The sequence below is a fragment of the Dermacentor albipictus genome, chromosome 5 (genome assembly GCF_038994185.2).
Source record: "Dermacentor albipictus isolate Rhodes 1998 colony chromosome 5, USDA_Dalb.pri_finalv2, whole genome shotgun sequence".
Taxonomy (NCBI): domain Eukaryota; kingdom Metazoa; phylum Arthropoda; class Arachnida; order Ixodida; family Ixodidae; genus Dermacentor; species Dermacentor albipictus.
In genome coordinates, this window is record NC_091825.1 from 96,983,877 (window position 1) to 96,999,433 (window position 15,557).

Sequence of the window (15,557 nt, forward strand, 5' to 3'; positions counted from 1 at the left end):
CTCTTCGCCCTCAATTTGATACGTCATCGTTTAGAATGGTCATTCCGAGTTGTGTTATTATTCTTATTACTTGAGTTATGTTGCATAGCTTGCTCTGAGTGTTTTCGTCACAATGCCATGTGTTTTACTTCAAGGAAACAGCTTTTTCACTTCAATTAAAACATATTGAGACGCAGATTCAGCCCTCCAGTGCATTCCGTCGCCAGATCTAGACTTTGCCTGTGTGGTAAAAATATAAGCTGTGGTATTTTTGATACTGGAAGAGCTTGTTTGCAATTTCGTTAAATCAACTAGTTTGCGTGGACGGATGAGCTCGAGGCAGCTTAGTATAAGCAATCACTGGAAGGTCGTTCGTGGCCAAAAAGATCAACTTTTAGACATGGACCTACGTATATGTATGCTGCTTGCATTCACAGGCTGAGTTAACTACCCGCAATATTGGCGGCACCCGCAGGCGCCTGTGCCAGATGTCCGTCTAGATATTTAAAAAAAAAATTAGATGCATGTTTAGTGAAGAATGGCATCAAGTGTAAAGCCTGCTAGTCCTTCTGTCTTCGGCAAACACTGCCTAGAACACACACAAAAAAAGAAGACTCAGACAAGCAAGCAAACAAGGCAGTATATCAAAAAGGTAAATAAAAGTCGAAGCATGGCATCACATAGTTCACTTACAGTTGAAGTTAACACGTTCCATACAACAATCACAATATGCCCAGCAAGTAATGTAAGATTGTATGAAAAATAGAGTGCCGCTTATGTATAACGCAGTTGACTTGCAGTTGGCTTACGGTTGACATGCAGTTGAGTTGCAGTTGACTTGTAGTTCACATGTAGTTCGCAGTACGATTTATAGAGTGGTTGCAAGAGTTCTGAAGAAACCATTCATGTAGTGAATTCTGTGCTGGCATCCTTTGCATTACCAGGGGGCGCCAGTGGCAGCTTTCATGGGCCTGTACAGTTGATGGGAGGAAAAAGTCCGTTTCTTGCGGGGCCCACTCCAACGACCAAGTTTTAACATTTTTGTTCGGACATTAATATGTATAACTGCAAATTCCCTAGTATTATAACTCCAGATAGTCCTCTGCCACTTCACCCCCCCCCCCTCCCTATTCCAATTGTTTGCAGATGCAACTGACTGCCATAAACGGCATCAATAATTCTCTCAAGCCATCAAGGAACCTCTGGTGAAGAAGACGATGGTCGCAAGCGCCAGGGTTCCATCTCGGCTCCTGCTCTCTTGAATGATTTTGGCAAGATTTTCGCCTCTAATCTCCATCATGTTGTGACGAACGCACGTCTAAGGGGAAGAGGATCACATCGATATCGGATTTTCTCTGGTGGGTGGCCTCTTCCATTTTATGAACGTTTTTGTGCTCGTACTACGTCGCCGCCTTTCTGGCCCTAACGACAAGCCTAGCCCGGCGTAGCGCCCATCGGCGTCGCCAAGTGTAGCTGGAGCAAGAATTCTGAGATCTCAGTAACTATGCAGATGACGGTTGAAGGCCAGGATCTTCCTCCTGAAGAATTTTCAGCAGAATTTGGATGGCAGTCGGCAGTTTCGAAGCGTATGGCCGCCAAGGCGGACTCTGTCAACCGGCCTAGCGGCGGCATATGGGGGAATAGGCGTAACGCCGGCGCCTCATTCAGAACTCAGGAAAATGGAGATAAGCTCAAGAGCAAAATCATCGGGGCGTCACGGATGCCTCCCATGCCCAAGGAACATGCCAAAATTATTATACGGCTGAATATTGCCAAGACAGGACCGACCGTGATCGGCAAGGCGATCGTGGAAGCGGCGGGTCTTACCCCTACGCAGATAAGCTCGGACATCATTTGTCCTAACATACTACAAAACATTCTGGTGGCCAGCACGCCCAACCGAGACAACGCTTCAAAATACACAAGAATCAGGGCAATTCATGTGGCTGGAAGAATGTTTGAAGTCAGTGCATACGAGGCCGCCCCCCACACCACGTGTAAAAGGGTAATCAGACACATCGACCTCAACGACAGTCCATCGGACCTGGAACGTAACATCATCAACGAGAGAAACCCGCTGGCCTTGGCGGTCAAGGGAATTAAGAACACAGGCACAATCATCATTGCTTTCGACGGACTCAAGGTTCCGAACTTCGTACGCTATGGCCCAGTCCTTGTGAAATGCTTTCTTTATCGCAAACAAGTTGATATTTGCTACGCGTGCGGCAAACTCGGCCATCGTGCCGACGTTTGCCCGACTCCCGAAGAGTCCACCTGCAGAGGATGTGGGGCAGTCAATCCGGACGATCAACACCAGTGCACGCCAAAGTGTGGGCTGTGCGGAGGCCCACACCCTACGGCGGACAAAACGTGCAAGGAGAGATTCCAGATCCCATACATCGTCAGAAGGAGGCGATGGGAGAGTGCGACGGTGGAAGCTTCAACAAGTGGGGCTTCATCAACACCACATAGCAGCGACATCAAGAATCACTTCGAGCAACTTCCACCGCAAGAGCCTAGGGGGCGCTCCCGATCCAGGGGATGCTCTGGCTCCAGAGGGAGCCCACGGAGTCGCTCTCGATCCAGAGGGCGCTCTTGTTCCAGAACCAGGACCAGATCACGCTCCAGGGGTCGCTCCGGATCCTGGCGCCGAGGCAGTCAAGTCCGGTTCATGTCCTGCTCGAGGTCCTGCTCCAGGGATCGCCGACCCGAGTGCTACCCAACCTGGGTCGACCGAGTTCGAGGAACGCCGAAAAAGGTAACGCGGGGCTCACCGCCAGAGCATGATAGAGGTAACAACAGACTAGCACAACTTGAGCGCGAAAACGAGATGATGAAGAACACCATAGCTCGATTGATGACAGAAATTGCCGAAATTAAGAAGGGCAGTCAACCCGTCATGGCTGACAAGCAGCCAGCCACTCCCCAGCCAATGGAAGTCCCCATGGTTGAGAAGAGCGATTCGGATAAGCAACCGGCAGCTCCTCAGCCAATGGAAGTCCCCATGGTTGAGATGATCGATACAGAGAGGCCCGCTAAGAAGAGGGCAATCGCTAACGAGCAAGAAAGAGCACCAGGCAGAGCCAAATCGGAGATTCGCGAGTTGCTCTCCGCTCTAAGTGACAGCATAAAGCAGATAAATGAAAAGTTCTCGCTCTTCCACAGCAACATGGCGTCCATGGAGGAGCGCACTAATCAGCGGATCAGCAAAATTGAATCCTTCTTAGAAAACGTTGTAACACCTGTGCTGGTACCTAAAGCTTCTACACTCCCAGCAACAGCATCGACTAGTAACAGCTCGGGGGCGATCGGCCCTCCAAAGGTTAGCACAGCACCTCAAGAGCAATACGATGGCCACTCAAACTAGCTCATTCAGAATGTGGCAATGGAATTGCAGGGGTTTCCTTCCCAAGAGGGCTCCCCTGCAACAATATATTCGCTCACATGCAGAGAAGCCAAATGTTATCGTTTTACAAGAAACATTAACATCTAACGTCACGCTGTCTGGCTACAAGCCCGTAGCAAAACACGAAGAAGGACGGGGGATCGCCGTACTGATTAGCAACAAGCTGACCCACATCACTCACGACCTTAACATGACCGCAAGTACAATCGAATACATGATGATAGAGATAATTTCTAGCCCAACTAACCGCGAAAGTATATTCATCCTGAATGTCTACAGTAGTCCCAAAGCTCCAAGACAACGCTTCAAAGCCCTAATCACCAAGGCCACGCAACTAGCGCGCGACTCCCCTTTGATCATAGCTGGTGATTTTAACGCGCCGTACCACACCTGGGGCTACCCATATAACACTAACAAGGGGGAGGAACTCTGGCGTGAGGCTACAAACCTAAACTTGATGCTAGTCACGGACCCAGCATTCCCCACCAGATGTGGAACATCGTCGAGCCGTGACACGACACCAGATCTCACCTTTGTCAGGAGCAATGCAGCCGTCAAGTGGACGAACCTCGGGGTAGACTTTGGTAGCGACCATTATATCTTGGTCACGCACCTCCAAGTCGAGCAGAAGAGACAGCGTATGTTCCAATACACAGACTGGGACAAATTTCGCAAAATTAGGGAAGAGCGAACGGAGTGTGTGGGGAAGCCTATCCTCGAACAATGGGTTGTACAGGTTAGACAAGACATGAAAGCTACTACCAAAGAGGTTTGTACCGATCTTCCAGTGGAAAAGATGGACAGCCGTCTGGCTCACCTGTTGGAGGCGAAGCAGTCGCTCCTCGCCAGGTGGAAAGGACAACGGCTCAACCGTAGGCTAAGAAAAAAGATATCGGAAATCAACAGAACTATAGAGGAACACTGCAGAGCCCTTTCTAAACAACAATGGGATGAGGTGTGTAACTCGATCGACGGGCAGCTGCGCAACGGGGGCACCTGGAACCTCCTAAAGCATCTCCTCGACGAGACAAACACTAAAACCAACCAACGCAACACACTGTCGCGCACCCTACACACAGCAAAGCGAGAATATTCGAGCAATGAAATTTTATCCAAACTAGTGAAGAAGTACCTATCAGTCGCATCGGGCCCTACACCACCTTCCCCTGACTACGAAGGCTCCTACAACCCTGAGCTCGACGCAGAATTCGGGATTGAGGAGATCAGGCAGGCGCTCCATGCCCTCAACGGCAGATCGGCTCCGGGTCCGGACAAGATCACAAACAAAGCTCTACGGAACCTGGACGAAAAGTCAATCGAATACCTAACGGACATCATTAACCAAACATGGAGCAGCGGTAAAGTCCCGGAAATGTGGAAATCGGCCAACACCATTCTCATCCCCAAGCCAGGCAAGCCGCCCAGCCTCGATAACCTCCGCCCAATTTCGCTCACATCGTGCGTGGGAAAGGTTGCTGAGCACGCAATCCTAAACAGGCTTTCACGCTACCTGGAGGACCACGACATTTACCCGCACAACATGATCGGCTTCAGGGTCGGACTGTCGACGCAGGACGCGATGAAGCTCATCAAGCATCACATTATTGACTGTAATACGCGGGACACGAGAGCCATACTAGGTCTAGATCTGGAAAAGGCCTTCGATAACGTTCATCACTCGTTCGTTTTGAACACAATCTCGAGTCTTAACCTGGGGAAGCACTTTCATTCCTACACGAGATCTTTCCTGTCAAACAGAGAAGCCACCCTTAAGATCGGGGACCTGACTTCAGACATGATCAAGCTGGGGTCTAAGGGGACGCCACAAGGGGCAGTCATATCCCCAACCCTCTTTAACCTCGTCATGATTGGACTATCCAGGACACTCTCTGCTATCGACGGTATCAGTCATACCATATACGCAGACGACGTTACCATCTGGTTTACGGGAGGTAGTGACGGACAGGTAGAGACGGCCCTGCAAGAGGCGATTGATGCTACCGAGAGATACCTTGAGTCCACGGGCCTTCGGTGCTCACCGCACAAGTCGGAACTGCTACTTTATCGACCCAAGCGAAGAGGCCCGAAACCAAAGGGGTGGAAACCACTCGCCGATTGCGACATAAAACTGCGCACAAACGACGGAGGATATATTCCGAGGGTGGATGCTATCCGGATTCTCGGCATGATGGTAGAGTCGAATGGTTCAAACAACCAGACAGTGCTGCGACTCACTAAGAAGACGGACAATGCCATCAGACTAATCAGAAGAGTGGCCAACCGGCAGCAAGGCCTCGGAGAAGATAACCTCGTGAGATTGGTACATGCGTTCGTAATGTGTCATTTCACTTACGTCGCGGCTATGCACAACTGGCAAAGATCGGAGCGGGATAAGCTGAACGCATTAATCAGGAAGGCAATCAAGAGAGCTCTCGGCCTCCCCATATACACTCACACGGAACGCTTACTTCAACTTGGCATGCATAACACGCTAGAGGAAATAGCGGAAGCACAGGAGAGGGCCCAGTTCGTCAGGCTATCTACCACACAAGCTGGAAGACACATCTTACAGGAGCTGGGCGTTCCCCCCACAGTAATCAAAACAAAATTCTGTAGCATCCCTCGAGAGCAGCGGGACCGCATCATTGTCGCCCCGAACCCACGAAACGTCCATCCAGAGCACAACGTGGGAAGACGTCGGGCGCGCGCCAAGGCTCTCCTGGAAAAGGCTCGTGAACGGGCTTCGGAGAACAGTTTCGTAGACGCAGCGCGCTACGCCGGCGGACAGGCCTTCGCAGTAGTTAGCGTAGATCATGAAAGGCAAATAACAAACGCAATCTCGATTCGGACGACGTCCCCTGAGATCGCAGAGCAGGCTGCAATAGCGATGGCCTTATTGGACGACAAGAGAACATCAATCTACAGTGACTCCATATCAGCTGTTAGGGCATTTGCCAAAGGGACCATATCCGAGCTGGCCCTAAGGATACTAGGAAGCAAGGAGATCAAGCCACACACATTGATCTGGTTTCCAGCTCACATGGGACAGATCGAGGGTGCCCCGCCCAACCTCAACGAGTCGGCACACGGAGCTGCGCGAGGGATCCTCAGCCGCGTAGCTACCGGGCAGCGTGACGCTGGGGCTACTGACAATCGGGACTCTCCTTCCTCCTACACCGAAATTACTAAGCACTTTTATTTGGCTCGGAGGATCTACCCCCTCCCACATTGCAAACTCAATAGACCTCAAGCTTTGACACTAAGGCTTCTACAGGCGGGGGCTTACCCAAACCCCCTACTTCTTCACAAGGTGTACCCCGAAATTCAGAAAACAAATGCATGTGCACTATGCAATGATTTAGCGAATTTACCTCACATGCTCTGGCGATGTCCCGCGTTACACAGCGATAAAAACAACACTTCTTCACGTTGGGATGCGGTCCTACACAGCCCCAACCTCGAAGAACAGTTATGGGCTGTCCAACGGGCCCGCGACGCGGCGGAGAGACTCGGCCTCTCTGTCCCGACGTGGGAGCGGCCCGCTGCGCGCTAGTGCGCGCCCTAAAGGACCCTATTAAAGTTTTTCATCCATCCATCCATCCATCCATCCATCCATCAAGGAACCTCTTGCCTCCTTGGCCCCTCTCGCTACGTAACTGTTTTGCATAACAAATCAAATGAAATAGTTATACATAATTGTTTAATTGCCTTGAGCCCATGTTGGTATAACAAGGAAGCACCGGTTATTACTTTCATGCGCAACAACTTAATAAGGGGCTTCTATTTAGACACGTTGTGCGAGTGTGACCAGGTCTTGACTGCAAGCATTCTTGTCCGTTTGCCGCAGCTGCTGCTGCGGGATGACTCAACACGGTTGCTCGCATCATTGGACCTGTCGAAGGAGGGCAGCATAATTTACAGGAGCATAGCTCTAGACAGCAACGGAACGTATGGTTATTTCATCATCGACAACAAGGTGCGCCACATCTTCCCGTCCTATTTTAGGCCCTTGGTCAGACGTTAAATCGAGCTTTGAGGCCGTGGCCTTACTTGATTTTTTTAAAAGTACGGGATTGGACTGCAGTATTTGAGTAGACCAAATAGCTTGCTGCATGTTTTACATCCTCCTTTTCTCGCCATCGTCACCCACCATGTGCCGCTTCATTCCCTCTTTCTTTCCCTCTTCCCCTTCGCCGAGCACAGAGCAACTGGTTAGAGGAATGTACCTAGGGCCGACATCTCCGCATTTCGTATCATTAAACTTTTCTCTCTCTCTCTCTCATTCTACTTAATCTGCATTACTTCAAAAGGAACGCCATTCTGCGTAATAAGGCGCAATACTTGTAATCCCAAATTCAAAGTAGAGGCGATTCATAAAATATTGGGATTGTGAAGGACACTGGGCCTGTCATCACAAAAAGCTCTTACACTAGAATTACTTGTAAAAGTGAATTCTTGCCAATCATATTTCTGGAATTATTAATAACGGTGGCCAGCCAATGGCACATATCAATTAAGAACGAACAGCTTTGTGGATTCAGCCCTTGGTGACTAAGAAACTCGGCCTGTTTTTCACGTTGCGATAGCGCAATAGAAATATTCATCACACATTCACTAGGGCAACATGGCCTTTTAGGCGAAACAACATGGCCGAGAGAACCCTTTCTTTGGAGGGCAGGGGAGGGGTGGAGCGTGAATTTTAAACATTGTTGTCATCGCTCTTGTGCCGTGTCCAAATACTTGTGAATAGCATCGGTCGCCGGGATAGCTGTGCGTTCTTTATTAAATCGTCTTCACGGTTCTCTGAAGATGCCAAAGATGCATGTCATATTCCATCGTGTCGATGCTTTAGAGAAAGCAGAAGGACATTGTTAGTGGCCCTGTTGCAGGTTTAGGGTTATTGTGATGCATTTGTACCTGAGCTGCTCCGCTGCTTGATTATTTCACGTCCTCACACAATATGCATGTCGGCGCTGTGTTTCGAAACAAATAGAAGCAGAACAAAAATGGCACGCATAGCGGTTATACTATTGTGCTTGGTCTCCAGGTTATACGGTTTCCAGTCGGTTCGTGCAATATATACGAAAGCTGTTCGCAATGCATACAAAACCAAGAAGACCCGCTCCAATGTGGATGGTGCGGAGACCACTGCGCCCATTTCGCCGAATGTCCTGATCGGGAAAAGTTCTCCGTTGGTCGTTGCCCCATAGAGGTGGAGCGGGTGAGTGCGGAATTTTCACCATTTCTGCTGCAAATAGTACTCTACCTTGTGCTTACACTAAAGTGACGTCACTACTCTCCTAAGTTTGATTGTGTGTCAGAAATTTGCGGAAGCGCATCCTGTCTCGCTATTACAGTAGAAGGCTTGCAGTCACCACCCCATGCGGGCTGCTTAACGTGCATTCACGCGCGCATGTGTGTGTATGGGGGGGGGGGGTAGGGTTGGAGGGAGGGGGGCTTCTGTGCTGGCAAACACAGCTCCAATCATTGAAGTATTTGTTGCTCCACATAGTTCAATACCTTGGCATCATTCTGCCACATATAGTGCCATTGATCTGAGAAATCAAGTGTTCTCAACAACTCGCGATGATTGGAACTATAGCGCAACTCGCAATTTCAGCTAGTCTCAACAAATGCAAAAGATATGACTTTTGCATTTTTTTTTACTTGAGGTCAAAAACGAGCTGTTCAAGAGGATCGTCGGTTCATCGAAACTTCTCGCTTTTTTAGTAAAATATCTGCTGCCTGCAGCAAGCCGGTTCTGCGGAGAAAGACGGATTCAGGACAAAATCTGATCCCATTGTCAATGTACCGCTTTGCGAAAAAAATCGGTCTTGCTGAAAGCAGTCTCATATTTTAATTTTCTCAATCTAATAGATGGTGAAGCACGTCATAAACAATTAACGTCTGATGAATTAAGAAGCTTTAGTGCGCCAGGCACTTATCGACTAGCTATCAATAATACGTTCACAATCACCATCAAAACCTATGAAAAAAAATAAAGTAACGAAAATCGCATAGTTTTGAAGCAAGTGATAGTCCATTGCCTCACAACCACATTTTTCTTTCTCTATTTCAGTACTCAATTGTAGTGCAAAACAAAGCCTAATACAGGGATCAGCGAAATTTAAACACAAATTAAGGCAAAAAAAATGCAGAGCATCGATGGAGCGCTCTATATCCCACGTATTTGAAATATTTCTTCCTGTAATATATTATTTTGTATCTCGCGGTATTTCGGCATTTCTGTGAATCATTTTTGTCATCCAAGGACTACGCAATCCAACAAGAAAATTGAGGTCGCATGACAAGTTTTTGTCTTTTATTACTACAAGATACCTCAATCCAAGTCTGTTTCTAGTGTTCGCTGTATAACATGTTCGGTGTATATACCCCACCCTGAAAAAATATTGTGTCCCAAATACCAATACCGCAATGAAGAAAGTTCTTGGCGTTCGATATAATATGCAATCTGTATTCCGTGGAAGAATAGATCACTTCGTCTTTTGCCACGCATTCACAGAAAGTTACGAAGTATGGAGTTTAGAGAAGAAGAAAGTATTACTCCGTGGGAAGAGGAAAAGGCAGTCTTTAATGAATAACATGCATAACTTTTTGTCACTGTATTCTCTAATTTGTGTCTAACTTGTTTTTGTAGTTGGCTTGTTTTTTTTCTCTAGGTCCTCCGTTTGTATACTGCTAGGCTTGTTTGTGTGTTGTTTTTAGCTACTTTGTATCTTTTCTACCTTTTTGGGCACACGCACACACACACACACACACACACACACACACACACACACACACACACACACACACACACACACACACACACACACACACACACACGCACGCACGCACGGACGCACACACAACTTGGGACCGTCATCCTACAATTCTTGCCTGATAAACCATTGCCAACACGCGTTCTACTTGGTTCACGAGTCATCCAGTAGAAGAAGATTTACAACCTGCAACTCGGTGCTACAAGTGCCAGTGACTTGGCCACGTTGCCAAGTCCTGCAATGGCCAATTGGGACGCTAGATCTGCGCTGGAACACATGATCATAAAGCATGCACTTCTAGAAATCAACCCAAGTGCGTCAACTGCAACGGAGACCATACAACCTCATGCTGGATGTCCCAAGCACCAAGCTGCTTCATTACTAAGGCGACAAGAAATTTTGCCTGGTCGGACCCAGAAGCATGGCTCGCCTGCTCCGAACGTAGATTCTGTCAACCCCATGAAAGCAGCTCCTCCATTACAATCAACAGAGCGCAAACAAACGTATGAGATGATGGCTACTGGCTTACAGGAGATGAAAGGCAAACCAAGCCTGAAAGACAGCCAAGGAAAGACGCGTCACCAAATGTCAACATGAGTCTCGGCAGGCATTCATCACATTGAGAAAACAAGCACCTGCTCATGTTTCACGTGAACCAGAATCATCTCAACAGCATATCGTGATGTCTGTGCTTTCTTTCTCGTTAAAAGCAATTCTGCGCACATTTTGTATTGCGAAGAACCTTCTAGAGGTGAGCTCAGTTCTTCCATTAGAACCGTTGGTACTGCAGAGGTAAATTACAACATAGCATGATGGCTCGCCAGATGGATAACTGTTTTCGAAACGGAGGCGTACTTCAGTGGAATGCAAATGGAATTCAATCTAGGAGTGCTGACTTCAGTGAAACTTGTTTCGCAAGACAGGTTCCTCGTTGTGCGCCTTAACGAAGCCGTGGTAGACCACGATTTTCGCCTCTCGAACTATGTCATATACTCATCTTAATGAACTCCGATGTTTTCTGATGTGCCTGAATTCGTTGCCTGTAAAGTTCCGTTCAAAAAGCCGCCAATGACAATTGTTTGCGTTTATATGCAACCGACATCGCGAATCACCGAGTCAACTTTCGTGCATTCCTTCCAAAGGATGCATGGACCAGTAACAGTCTGCGGTGACTTCAATGCTCATAACCTTACTTTGGGAACTAGACACACTGATTTTAGCGCCAAATCTTTAGGAAAGGCTATAGAGGCATGCGGCCTTGTCGTGCTTAATGATGGATCGATTACATTTTTATGAGGCTACAATTACGCTAGTTGTCTTGATATTGCTATCGCCTTCTGTGACCTTACGCATGGTGGTATTAGATGGTGTACAGATGATGAGATATGGGGCAGTGACCACTACCCAATACTCACAGCGCATTCCCTTATGCATCCCTCAAGGTCTCCTAGAGTCACTAAAGTTACTAACTGGTAACTATTTCGAGAATATTATTTTGAGGAACTGAATCAAGTAGACGACTTGGATACGTTCATGTCGTCGATACTGAGTAATTACTCCAGGGCTACAAACACACACACACACACACAAACACACACACACACACACATACACACACACACACACACACACACACACAAACACACACACAGGTTCACGGTCCGGTCCGGAACCGACGTCACACCAACTTCGTAGAACTCGGAGCTGACCTTCGCAGCGCACCCGGGTAGCCATTGTCCTGCGTCTTGGTCGGCGCGTGAGAAGGGGTCCCCGACGACGTTCCCGCAGCAACTCCCCCAATCGTGGCCGACCCGGTTGGTGGTGTCGTGTTGCGGCACAAAGTCTGCGTCGTCGAACTCATTCAGTCACAACGGCGACGAGGCTAGAGCGTAATGGTGTCGTTCCTTGAAAGTTGACGCCGCCGTCGTCACAACTGGCTGGCAACACTTGCACCTGGTGACTGGTGGCCAGGGAGTGATGTCTTGGCTCGCAGTAACCACTTGTGTAATGATGTCACCGCCCCAAAACATCCAACAAGGACAGGCAACTGCAAAATGAACCCCACAACACGGCTCTGTGCCGAGATAACGTACATTGACTCTCACTTTAGGCCCGCTAGGCTTCAAAGAAAACATAAGGGCAGAAACAAAAATTGCTGCATTTCGCTATGCCAATTTTTGAATGCAGTTTCGTGCTGACAAATTCGGCAATCATGGAGGGAATCCTGCTAAATCAGAGAAGATTTTCTTTAACAAAATTAACACTAGTTAGTCTAAAATTTAGGTGGGACCCTCAAACTCAGAATTGAAATGAGCCTGCTAAACCATCCGCATTGCTATGCAACTTTCCCTTCTTATATCTAAAGGAGAAGTTGTACTCTTGGAGAGTGAGACTCCATCGGAGCAAGCGGCCATTTTTGTGTGACATTTGATTGAGCCACGTCAGAGGACAGTGGTCGGTGTCGAAGATGAACATCGCTCCGTACAAGTAACAAGACAACTTCTGGGTGGCCCAAACTAAACAAGCGCATTCCTTCTCTGAGGCGCTGTAGGCTTGCTCAATTACATTCAGTTTACGGCTGGCATAGAGGATAGGATGCTCCTCGTTATCGTCGCCGACCTAAGTACCACGCCCATACCTCTGTCGCTTGTGTCGCATTGAACTATGAATTCCTTTGTGTATTCTGGCGCGCGAAGCACAGGACGAGAAGCCAACAGCGTTTTCAAACTTTGGAAAGCGTTCTTTTGGTCCTTATCCCAGTGTACGCTACTCGGTGCTCCCTTTCGGAGGGCGTCCGTTAATGGACTTGCCATTTGCGAGCAATTCGGAATGTACCGTTGATAGTACCCCACAAGTCCCAAAAATGAACGAAGGTCTTTTTTCGTGCGCGGCTGAGAAAATTCTGCAGTCGTAGCTATTTTCAGCTCGGCCGGCCGTCTCATGCCCTGGCCGACAACATGGCCCAGATAAGTAACCTGCGAACACCCAAATCTACACTTTTCCGCTTTCTTCGTTAAGCCGTCTTCCATCAACCGTGAGAAAACCTGTTTGAGGTGCGATACGTGTTGTTCCCAGCTGTCCGAAAAAATTGCTACATTATCCAGATATGGCAAGACGAACTCCTGCAAGTCTTTTTGGACAATATCCATTAACTTAGAGAAGCTAAACGGTGCGTTCTTCAGCCCGAAGCTGAGTGCAAGAGGGCGAAAAGTGCCTACAGGTGAGATGAATGCGGCATAGAGGCTGGCACCTATTGAAAGGGGAACTTGCCAGTGCCCCCGCATGAGATCTATAGCTGAAATGTATTTAGCAGCGCTAACTCTTTCAATTTGTTCCTCAATGTTGGGTATCGGGTACAGCTGATCCCTAGGGATGGCATTTAACTTCCTGTAGTCAGCACACGGACGAGAGTCCTTGTTAGGGGTTTCTGCCAGTATTAGCGGTGACGTGTAGTCACTCTCAGCGGGCTCAATAACTCCCAAGTCTAGCATGCGCTGTATCTCTGCCTCCATAATCTCTGTCTTGGCGCCACCCTGTAAGGCTTTGATCTTACGGGTTCGGTCGATGTCAGCTCTATTTCATGCGTTATTATTTCGGTTCTACCTGGCCGATCGCTGAACCTGTCGATATATTCCTCTAACACCCCTTTTAGGTCCTCTAGCTGCTAGGGTCTTAGAGCGTGCGAGCTTACCGAATGTTTCACTACTTCTTCTAGGCCGTTTTCAGAGTTTGAGGTAGCCCTATACTCCTTAAACTTGGTACTAGTGCCATCCTGCTCTTTGATGGTATGGTTAACAACTCCGCTCCGTTCTGTATACGGTTTCATCAAATTGCAGTGATATTTAATAGTTTTTCAGAGCATAGTTTCAGAGCATAGTTTCAGAGCATTTTCAGAGCATAGTTAGTATCTGAAAGTTTGTGCAACACTTTAACGGGCCCGTCCCAGTGAACTTCAAGCTTGTTCTTTCTTGAAGGTTTGAGGATCATTACCTGGTCTCCGGCGTTAAACGTACGAAGCCTCGCATTCTTGTCGTAATAGAATTTGGCGTTCTTTTGAGCTACTCCCATGTTCTTTCCGACTAGCTCTTGGGTTGCGCTTAGCCGTTCGAGCAAATTTAGCACGAATTCAACAACTGTAGGACTCTCTCCTCTTTCCTCCCACACCTCTCTTAACATTCTTAGTGGAGAACGGAGTGTCATCCCATAAACTAGTTCTGTTGGCGAGAACTCTGTCGCTTCATGTGGAACCGTTCGCAAAGCAAACAAAGTTGTCGGCAGACAGTTCTCCCAGTCCTCCTTGTGCTCGTAACAGAGTGCACGCAAAACTCGCTTAAGCACTGAATGCCACCTCTCTACACTGTTTGACTGAAGGTGATAGACAGAACCGTGTATTAACTTTACCCCGCACGTTTGCAAGAATGTGGAAGTCAGTGCGCTGGTGAATACTGACCCTTGATCCGCCTGAATTTCGGCTGGAAACCCAACTTGTGCGAACACTGTCAAAAGCGCGTCTACTACTTCGGTGGAGCTGAGCTTTTTCAGAGAGATTGCTTCTGGAAACTTTGTATCCGGACACAGCATGGTAAACAAGTACCGGTAACCTGATTTTGTTTCCGGCAGAGGCCCTACCGTGTCTATTACAAGTCGTCTGAAAGGCTCTCTTATTAAGGGCACTACCTTCAATGGAGCTTTCCATGTCTCTCCTGGTTTACTTGAGCGCTGGCAGGCGCCGCATGATCTTACAAAGTTTTCTACGCGTTTGAACCAGCCAGGCCAGTAGTATTTTATAAACAATCTTTCCTTTGATTTGTTTATGCCTAGTTGGCCGGACCACCCATTTCCATGACAGAGACTCAAAAGGTCCTCCCTGTACTTAGTAGGTACGACTAAATGATCTAGAATGTAGATCTGCAATCTGATCTAGAACTGCAGCTTATGTTATACAATCTTTATAGGTAGACTACAGGCCCACTAGGACGCATGTCGTCGCCCACAATAGTGGTATTAGTGGCAATTCTCCAAGCCACTTATTTTATCAAATCATATGAGACTTCAAAAAGTTGGTAATTTGTACAGATTTCTTATCGCCTTTAGCATGTGTTGAAAATACTGATGAGAACCTACCGCACGCACAAATAACATACGCAGTACGGAAGTGCCCTACTCAGGTTACTGAAATAAAACATGAAGGGATACAACAGTGGGTCACAGGACGCGCTGGTGTAGCAGGGAAAGAATTAGTGGACTCGTCGGCAAAATTGGCCCATGAGGATACAGAAATTCAACTCATCTCTTTAACACCAATGGACACGCAATGCATATTAAGAGAGCTAAAGAAGTACTTGTGCATGTCAACCTGGTTCAGTGAACATACTAAGGAATCGATTCTG

At 47.9% G+C, this 15,557-nt stretch overlaps 1 protein-coding gene across 1 annotated transcript in view; it reads left to right on the forward strand.

The window, feature by feature from the left end:
- The window catches only part of LOC139046727 (hepatocyte growth factor receptor-like), a 66,899-nt gene that overhangs the window by 7,625 nt on the left and 43,717 nt on the right, over positions 1-15,557 (forward strand). The gene's annotated exons all lie outside the window — the stretch shown is intronic.